Source organism: Papaver somniferum, chromosome 10, assembly GCF_003573695.1.
Source record: "Papaver somniferum cultivar HN1 chromosome 10, ASM357369v1, whole genome shotgun sequence".
Classification (NCBI taxonomy): Eukaryota; Viridiplantae; Streptophyta; class Magnoliopsida; order Ranunculales; family Papaveraceae; genus Papaver; species Papaver somniferum.
Genome location: NC_039367.1, coordinates 351,270 through 361,469, shown reverse-complemented (window position 1 = coordinate 361,469; position 10,200 = coordinate 351,270). Strand labels below are relative to the sequence as shown.

Genomic DNA, 10,200 nt, shown 5'->3' with positions numbered 1-10,200 from the left:
AAAATCACCAAAAACATCATCCTCCACACATATATACTCTCACCAACATGGTCATACTCTTTATTCAACCGTGAGCATTGACGGAGGTAAATAAAGACAAGTGAGTCTCTAGACTCCAGATAGTAAATTCGCAAATGATTTGAATGATTCGCGAATCATTCGGGAATTTATCTATATCACAAACTTTCACATCCCATTCGCGACCAATTGCAATTCCGCATCTAAATGGTTTATCATATCGTGTATGGGAAAAATATCGTTTGGTTTTTTTTTTAGGTGGTCCCATATCTATTTGGTCCTTTCAGAAATCACCTTTTCCATTTGGTCAATAATTATTTAAAAATATTAAAATATATAAATTATCCTTTCTCTCTCTTAAATGTTTTCTCTCTTTTAATAAAAATAAATAAATAAAAACTTAAATATATTTTGAACCATATATCCAAAAATGATAAATTTTATATATTTGGAAAGCCCTCGACGATAGCTTTTCAACGAGTACCATTGTCGATATGTTTCAGAGCTTTTAATTTTTGCCTTATTTTTTAGCTATGAAATGAAGTAGAAATGAAGTCTGTTTTTATATGTACTTCATTCCAGAAATGAAGTCTGTTTTTTTAGGTTTTTATATGGACTTCATTTCTGGAATGAAGTCTGTTTTTTAGGTTTTTATATAGACTTCATTTCTGGAATGAAATCTGTTTCTATATGGACTAGGGCTGTCAACGGGTTTGGGTCCTTCCGGGTATCAATGGACCCGGACCCTATTTATAAAAGTCGGGTCCGGTTCTTAGCGGTTCCGGATCCGGTTCTTAGCGGTTCCGGGTCCGGTTCCTAAATTAGTGGACCCAGAACCGGACCCGTTGAAAACCCCTGGTACCCATCGGTTCCGGGTACCCGTTGGGTATTAAGAAAACACACATAAAAGTTCAAAATTTTGATGCCTTTCCCTTTTTTTTGCTTGAATCAAACTTATTTCTATAAAAATTTGGTATTATTTCTTTGTTAATGTACTAAATAAAGATTAAATGTAAGAAGAAATGAAAAATGAGAAAAATATTCAAAACCAAACTAGCAAAATACTTGTAATTTTTGCTAAAAAGAGGGATAAAAGAATGAATAAACGGGTACCCGTTACCCGCGGTTACCCATCGGGTATTACCCGTTCGGACCCGTTTATATTCGGGTCCAATCGGGTAATTACCCGTTGAGTCCTGACTTGTTAATGGGTCCAATTTTCGGACCCGAAACCGGACCCTTTTCGCCCGGATCCGGTTTCGGGTAATGGGTACCCGTTGACAGTCCTAATATGGACTTCATTTCTGCAATGAAGTCTGTTTTTTAGGTTTTTATATAGACTTCATTTCTGGAATGAAATCTGTTTCTATATGGACTTCATTTCTGCAATGAAGTCTGTTTTTTAGGTTTTTATATGAACTTCATTTCTGAAATGAAGTCTGTTTTCTTAGGTTTTTATATGGACTTCATTTCTGGAATGAAGTCTGTTTTTTTTATTAAATAAACTCGTATAGAGTTCATTTTATAGCTAAAAAATAAGTTAAAAATTAAAAGCTCCGAAACATGGCGACAATGGTACTCGTTGAGCTATCATCGAGGGCTTTCCGAATATATAAAATTTATCATTTTTGGACATATGGTTCAAAAGATATTTAAGTTTAAGTTTTTTATTTATTTATTTTTATTAAGAGAGAGAAAAAAAATGGGTATTTTTACCACTATTAAAGGACTGTGACATCATTAATGATGTCACCCCGTGTGGGTATTGTCCACCTAGGACCAAATAATAATTTTTAGGACCAAGCTATAATTTATAATTTCAAATAGGACCAAAAAGACATTTGACTGGGTCAAATAGACTAGACTCTCTCTAATACATTATTCCTATGACCTAATGATATTTCCTACATCATATGACTTTCCCACATAATTTGCGGATTATACGAACCCGTGAATCATTCGTTTAACAATGAAGATATTCGAAGTTAAGACTTAGTACTCCCTTGCCGAGCACTTGACCACCGTGCCACTTGTATCTTGTTGATAACCGTTGTACATCTCTAACATACAGTCCAATTTAGTATATTTTTCACACTAAAACACTTACATATATATGAAAATTAGTCATTTAACCTTATAAAAATACTCATTTTTTATTATCTGGATTTACCGAATTTTCAGTGCCAAACTCATATTTCTAAATCAAATTATACATGTATATATATGATTTCGAATTATTGATGAAAGATCGAAATTTTTGTCCTAACTCGACCTTTACAAAGCCGCATAATATTCGTATTTTTTCTCTTCCGGATGCATCCTTAATTCGGAATTGCTAACTAGGCTCTAGAGTCCAGACCCACTTGTTTTTCAATCCTAGTGCTAAATTGGTGGTTTTCTTGCAAAAGTTTCGTGCATTGTGGGCGCAAATTTGACGGTGTATTGATATGGGTTTATCCTTCAAGGGGTCAAATGAGCAAAGATTTTGAAGAATTTCTTTTTTTCTTTTCAAAAACATCTAGTATTTTGTTTGGCTCCGTCATTGACCGCCAATAAAGGTTTTAGTAGTCTGTCTCCGCCACTTTGGAAAAAGTATCAAATTATAGTAATCGTGGTGCTCGGGCAGTTGTTTCATTTGTCATTTTCGAATAAATAAAGATAGAAAGATTCTAATTTAGTGCTATTCAACTTTTACTTTTCTTTTATCTTTTGGACGAACTAATTCGGATTCTCCAAAGCTTTTTAAACTTCGAGCTATTCCTGTCTGTAATTCGGCATGCCGAAGGGCCAAGGTCATCCAATTTCACGTTCTATCTCCGTCTGGGGGCTCTCTCTAGAACCTCAATTCAGGTACAAATCTTCACCTCTTTTTTCTCATTGATTACTATTAAGACCTGTGGTATCTAGGTTATGACTGGTCTTTCAAGGTGTGTTTGGATAAAGATTGTTTATCTGAATTCTGATCAGTATTTAGTAAATTCTAATAAATGGGTAGTATAATCTGAGTCTGAATTCTTCATATTTGTCCTTTTTTTCTAGGATAATTTGGATTCATTTAAGTAGAGTAATGGCTTAATGGGTGTGTATTCGGTTTAGAATACTTAGATTTTGCAAAAATGGGAAACAAAGAGAAAATCTTGGAGTACAGACAAAGGCTTGACAGGACACTAGCATCTCATGATCTTTCAAATGAGGATGCTATTAAGTGCCGTCTCAAAACTGAACTCCTACATTCATCGCCATCTGAGAATCAGGGTTAGTTCATTTTCGGTTTTCCTGTTTGTTTTCAGTTCGTTGCTAATTTTGGAAAATGGTTAAATGGGTGTAAGGAATAAATTAGTGAATGGATTCATGTTTCTAGACTAATTGATATGGCGGGTTTCCACAGTATGTTGAAAATATTGTGGACAAAAGAGGGAAACAAGTCTTGAATAGTCTTGACATGTTGGGGAGTGTGGAAGATGGCGACTGGAAGGTACTTTCTTTTGTCGGAATAGTCTTTTACTTCTTATTATGTTTACTAGTGAAATCGCACGCGATGCGTCTGCTGTTTAAATTGTTGATTGGGAAATCCTAAACAGATGCACTCTTCGCTTCGCGGGACCATTTTGAAGAAAACGATCAAATGTTTGTTTCCATATATGAAGCAGCATAGACGTTGTATAAGAATTTCAATTTGATCCCCAATCTAAAACCAATTTCATCTTGTATTGTTTATAAGCAGCATATAACTACATCACATGCGATTAATTAATGTTGTTGCGAGTTATCAACCATGATCTCTCCTTCTACTGAAGTATGTTCATGTAAGCCTCTTTTTCTATTGAACTTATAGATTTTTCTACTGACAGATGAAACAAGATACTGATGAGTATCGTGTAATGTATCGAGAAGGACCTCAAGGGACTCCATTGCATTCACTACTTGTTGAAGGATTTGTTGATGGGCCTATGGATGTTTGTAAGTAAACTTTGATCTACTTAGATTTTTCTTGAATTGAATTACACGAGGTCTCCTAAATGATTAACATAAAATTGTTAAGTTGGCTACATTTCTGGTTATAGGTGTATGTCTTGGGTGGGAAGTAGGCCTATTTCATAAATGGTGAGAACTGTCTCTATATTATTCGTTCCTCGGTTTTAGATGTCCAAGTTTTATCGGATAGCATATAATTTTCTTCCCTCGGTATAGATATAACTGTATTTCCTGTTACTATTGCTTTTAGGTGGCCTCAGTTCAACTTTCCTACTTTCAAAATCATAGAATCTAAATGTGTCCAAAAGGTTTGAATAGGCGAACAGATTGATTTGGTCAGGTAAGAGTAAGACCTACACAATATGGATCAGTACTCATTTTATGGATGTTCTGAAGTGATGATCCTCCACCTCAGGATACTGATTTTTTTGTTAATTATTTGGAAGAAAGAATGAAATGTGCCTGGCCTTTATCAGCTAGAGAGGTTGTTGTGCACTGTTTTGAAGTCGAATTTTTAGAAGATGATCTTCTCATTTTTGTTCTGAATTCGGTAGGTACATCTTTTCCTTGTTTCTCAAGGTATTTTTCCTTTTAACAGCATAGCGTAGTCAGGATTTTTTCTTTTTGTTCACATTCAGGTGACTGATACAGAGAGTGTTGATAGAAAGACATGGGTTCACGAATGATGGGATACCTAAAGTAAAGGACGTCGTGCGCGCAGAGCTGGTAGGAGGCTTTGCCTTGCAAAAGTTACCTCTAACTGAAGTTACTTTCCGTGAGTGGGTCTACGGCACATTTACTCCGAAACTTCATAATCCCCGTACAGGAGGCAGAATCCTCCATTTAATGGATTGAGTTGTACTCTTTGTTCTTGATGTATGATGCGTCAATATACGAGAAGCATATCTTGTTCGTGTGCGTAGATGGTGAAGTTTGTGTCAGTTACCAAAGACTGTTTTCATAAGCGATGGCGGCATTTTGCAGGATAATAGTGACAATGGATATGAAGCTGGATTTTGTTCCCCCATCACTTATTAATTTTTGTCAAGGCAGATCATAGGCAGTGGTTTTGAGCTCTATAAAAAGGTCCCATTTCGTTTTTCTGATTATGGCAAACCTAGTGGAAAATTTATCTGCTATAGTGCCTAATTGTTTTCCTATTAACCAAGTCTTGCTGTTTTCTAGGCTGTTGCATCCGTGGCTAAAGGTGACGAGGATTTCGGCAAGGCCTTAAAGGACACATTGTATGTTCGAATACGTGAAGGTTTGAATCAGGAGAATGGGTTGAAGATAAATTCTGAACCAAAAATACTAGTGGTTGAGAAATCTGCAGACAAGTGCGATGGAAAATCTGAAACTGAAAGTTTACCAGCTGATGCAACAGTTACAGCCAAGTCTTCTCTTGGTGATAAACTGGTCATTCGATGTAAGCAGGAAGCTACCTCCGTTTCAGGTCAGACATCTCAACATGAGATTGAGGATGAGGAGATTGAACAGCGTAAAAAATCTGAAGAGGCAGGACATGGGAATGAATCTGTTGACCAACCTTCATCCCGTTTAACAGCGGAACGAATTAGCAAAGAGAAGGTGTTTATCAGTCCAGAGGTTGAACATGCTCTTGGCATATTAAATAATGTGATTTCAATGGTCAGGGGAAGTGGAATTAACAGCCAGACTTGGTCTGGATTAGACTCTACCAATCAAGAGCTGGTAAAATCTCGAACGACACCTCATGGCGGTGCAATTTGTGTTGGAGCTCTCAAAACAGACAAAAAGGATGCCAATTTGAGGAAAGACTATTCTGAAGTTACTGTCGAAGTCAATGGAATCCATGAAGGTAGTAACATAAATGGTGGAGAAAAATCCAGGCAAAGTAAGAAGCACAGGTTCTGTTGCTTCCGCTCTGCTGCAGATCAGTAGAAGAAAATCCAGGCAAAAAAATTGTTTCGGATTTGTGAGTAGATTGAGCAATTAATCAACCAGACTCTTTCGCTTCTCCAGCAACATACATCATAGTATTTCATGCAAGAGTGGTCTAATGATATCCATTTTGAAGCTTTACCAAGTTAAAGAATCTGTAACCTTAAAACGCCTCTTTAATACTGTCAACAATATCAAAAAATCAAACCAAAATCCGTTCTTCAAAGTAAACTGTTACATCTTGAGGACACAGAAGAAACCGGGAAAATGTTTAAATAGTCTCGAGTCTTTTTTGAGTTTTTTAGATGTCAAAAGAAGAAAAATAGAAACTGTTACTTTGCTGCATCAAGGGATAAAACAACCAAAAACAGAAGGGCCTAATGATAGTATGTCATCCTTAATTTGCTCAAAACCTCTTAAATATGTGCCCTTAACACGGATGCCAGATTTTCATTCAGCACAAACATCAAAAGTCGAACTATTCATAAATTAAGTTTCAATACATGACTGGCATTGTTATGTACAATCAAGGAATAATCCATGACCGCCACGCAAGAATCCTCCGCCCATAGGATGCTGAACGTTTTCAAGTCTACAATAACAGCAGCCATAGTTTTTTTCTCCTGCAAGAAGAATTCACAGAGTTGCCAATGCAACAAGTAGTCATAATTCATAATCTAATCCTCGAATGACAAATAAATCAATTAGCAAGCAAAGAGACGAATTAAGAGACGACTGAAACCACCCAGAGAGCCTTCCCAGTGGTAGTTGTCAGTTCAGCAAAAAACATCTCTTTGGAGCATCAGCAACATCAGTCTTCTTAGCCGTCAAGTCAACATGGTGAAGAATGCATGTCTTGCCAGGTAATGGAACCAGGCTCCACCAGCTCATATTTTTGACCCCATGAATTTTAGGCCAAGGTAAGAGAACAAAAAAGAAGGATGAAGAGAATCCAACAAAAATGGCGATTGATTTACAGAAAACACCAGGGTCTCTTATCGAGTGCTGCTGTTATCTGTCCTCCAAAAAGGGCTTTCGAGGAGATTGAAGGAAAATAGAGTCCATCATTCCTGCCGAGGATGTTCTGTGTGTTGTGTCCACTGATAGATCCTTTGGCTCTCCCACTAGAAGATCAGGATCCCTCCAGAACTTGATAACATGAAGGCTTTCTTCCTCCGTTGATCTCTGAACTATTATATGGGATGCATAACCTTTCTCTTTCATGAGAAGGCTTATCTGTGACGGGTTGTTGGCTGCTAGTGTAACCATGTACAACCAACCCTTGTTGGACAAGAGTTTGTCTGCGACAGGTAGTATTTTGTCAATAACAGTCCGTCCATCTTCCCCTCCAGCCCAAGCAGAAGCAATTCCATCACGACCTACTTCATCCTCTGGAGTTGGTACATATGGTGGGTTCACAACCATCACATCAACCTTCCCCCACAGTCGTTTTCCCATCCCCGACGCTGCAATATTATCGCATAGTACCTCTGCATGGACGGTATGAGCCTTCAAAGTTTCACTTGTAACTCTCACGGCATGTGGATTAATGTCCGTAGCAAAGTAGCTGACACTTGCAGCACTGTCCTCCTGCCTTAGCATGATCGCTAGAGATGTAATGACATAACCACTACCACAACCGACTTCCAAGCAAAACATGGGCTGATGCTCTAAAAGATTTTCTCGATCAGCCAAGAGTGCATCAACTAAAGCAAAGGAATCATCACAGGGTTCATAAACCTCTGGATGTCCACTTACAAGGCGAATTTGAGCAATTCTAGAGGGCATCCTTGACGGAATCTGGTTGGAGATGATGACATAAAAATTTCTAGTTAGAATTACAGCATCAACATAATGAACAAAGACAAGGTGCCAGCATAACAATAAATGTTTTAAGTTTACAGAAAACAAAAACAACCGATTTTTTTATCTTCCACAAAGAAAGTATAACAAGGTTGAGTTCGAGTCAAATACTACGACATAGTCATTCTAGTTTTGAGTTTAATCCATCTCAAGAAGCCAATAAAGCCAGCCTTAAGCGCACGTCACTTGTTAAGCTGTCTCCGGTTACATTTAGGACCAAAATCATACACTAGCAACACCATTACTATTGCTTTATCTACTACCAATGAATTTGGATTTTTGCAATATATTTAGTTAGAAACCCACATTAACTATCATCTTAGCATGCTAAATATAATTAATCGCACAGAACGCATTATGATATTTTCTCGGTCCAATACTTTTAACCCAGAATTCCAATTTTATCAGTGCTATTCTATATTTGTTATCCCATCTCTCTACCAATCTCAATTTTAGATTCTTCAAAAGAAATTTCAATAACTGATACAAAATTGAAACCCCAAATATTACAGATTATTACAGATTGATTACTGAAAAGGATAGCACAATGTTTTTTAGGGTAGAAGAAAAACAAAATTAGAAACTACAATACCCATCTTGACGAAGTTAGATTTATAAGAAATTGATTGCGTTAGAGAAAATATTCGGGCTTACCATCTTGACGAAGTTACAGAGATTTCACAATAAACCATTTTTAACATAAATCCCGAAAGAATAAACAGCTTAATCAAGACAAAACAAAAGAGAAACGGATGATTTTAGCAGGAGAATACCTTGTAAACAAACAGGAGAATGCCTTGTAATGAGGTGCTTGCCTTCGCTCTGATAAAAATATTTCAAAAGAGAGGAAGTTTGCTGAATTAACCTCAGAAAAGAACAGGAAATCGTCACAGTGGAGTGGTGGGTGGTGCTATCGCGGTATTCGGGCTCCAACCCAACCAAATGGTTTCGACTTTCGAGGGCTCGTATGGATTTAAATGTACGAGGTCATCCTCGTGACAAATACCGTAAGGGTGCATTTTTTATCCTTTTGATATCACATTTCGATATACTAGTACTAGTACGTAACCTTCTACGTACCGGGACCGTTGGAATCACCTAATTTAGTATGGTGGGACTTTGACCCGCACCCGTGGTCAATGTTTTAGATGTTTTCTGAATAGTTTTTGATTATTTTAATTTTTTAAAGGAAACTCTGATACCCTTTAGGTATAAAATTCGGTATGGTAAACCTAAATTCATGTATCATCCTTACTGCTGATATTAATATAAACCAACAAACTGATTCAAATTATTAAAAAAGCGAAACAGTCAACTGGCCAGGTTTTACTATAATTACTTGAAATGCATTTGCATTACATACTCTTTTGATTGGGTGTGGCTTCGGCCACTGCTGGAGTTCCACAATTAGTTAATCATAGACATATTTTAATTAATGGTCATATAATAGATATACCAAGTTATGGCTGCAAACCCCGAGATATGCACCATGTAACTAAATTCATGAGCAATACAAAGCATCCAAATTACATGCCCTAACTTGCCGATGATTTATTTGAGCATTATGAATTGTCAATAACTTATCCGATCGTTATGAATTATTTAACTTACGATTATACACCCTGCTTAGTATTTAATTTAATTTTACTGGTTAGTTTAACAGCGTCATTTTTTGACATTAAGGTCTAAAAACATTCTAGACTGTATTGACGAAGCCATTTAAAAAAAGAATGTTGCTCAAAAGCGTAAGTTGGATCTAAACATATTGTCCCACTGCTTTTGTCACCCCGTACTTCTAGTTGGAGAATGTAATTGTCGCAAAATATGTGTTAGTTTTGTAACATTTTTTTTAATAACATGTAGTAAGAAATAAATGGATTTTTGTTTCATGGACTAAGTATTAAACTTGAACACTCTACAGTCTCTACTCAAACTTAGCATCTTTTGCGAACCAACACTTACAATGTTCTTCCAGTTGGTGAAATGATACAGACAATCTATAAACCTTTAAAGGCAATGTTGTTGTCATTAACGATCTTCAATGCTCTTCATCTTACTGATACACTAACATCATTAACAATGTCCAAAATCTCTTTGTTGGTAGCCAAAAAAAGCATTTCCGAGGTCGCCCCGAACTAATTGCACATATTACGGCATCCTCCGCGTCCAAGAGTGCTTCAGCTTCCTAAACCATTTTAATAATTTGAATCCTTTGCCTTGGTTCACATGTAGACCTGTTTTGTGGTCAAATAAGCCCAACTTGAAAAATATGATTGTAAAAAATTGTACGTGTTTGTATGTGTATCAGTATAACATTGTGTTGGGAACTCGACTACAAAAAAAAAATACATCATTTTAATTGCAGATAGTAACTCTACTACCTGTCAAACACGAAAATTGGAAATTTTGCTGAAAGATATGTAG

General features: G+C 36.6%; 2 pseudogenes; one reads left to right on the top strand and one right to left on the bottom strand.

The window, feature by feature from the left end:
* Positions 1-2,708: 2,708 nt before the first annotated feature.
* LOC113318483 lies at positions 2,709-6,248 on the top strand (annotated as a pseudogene).
* A 116-nt stretch (positions 6,249-6,364) lies between these two features.
* LOC113318083 lies at positions 6,365-8,702 on the bottom strand (annotated as a pseudogene).
* Between the last annotated feature and the right edge of the window lie 1,498 nt (positions 8,703-10,200).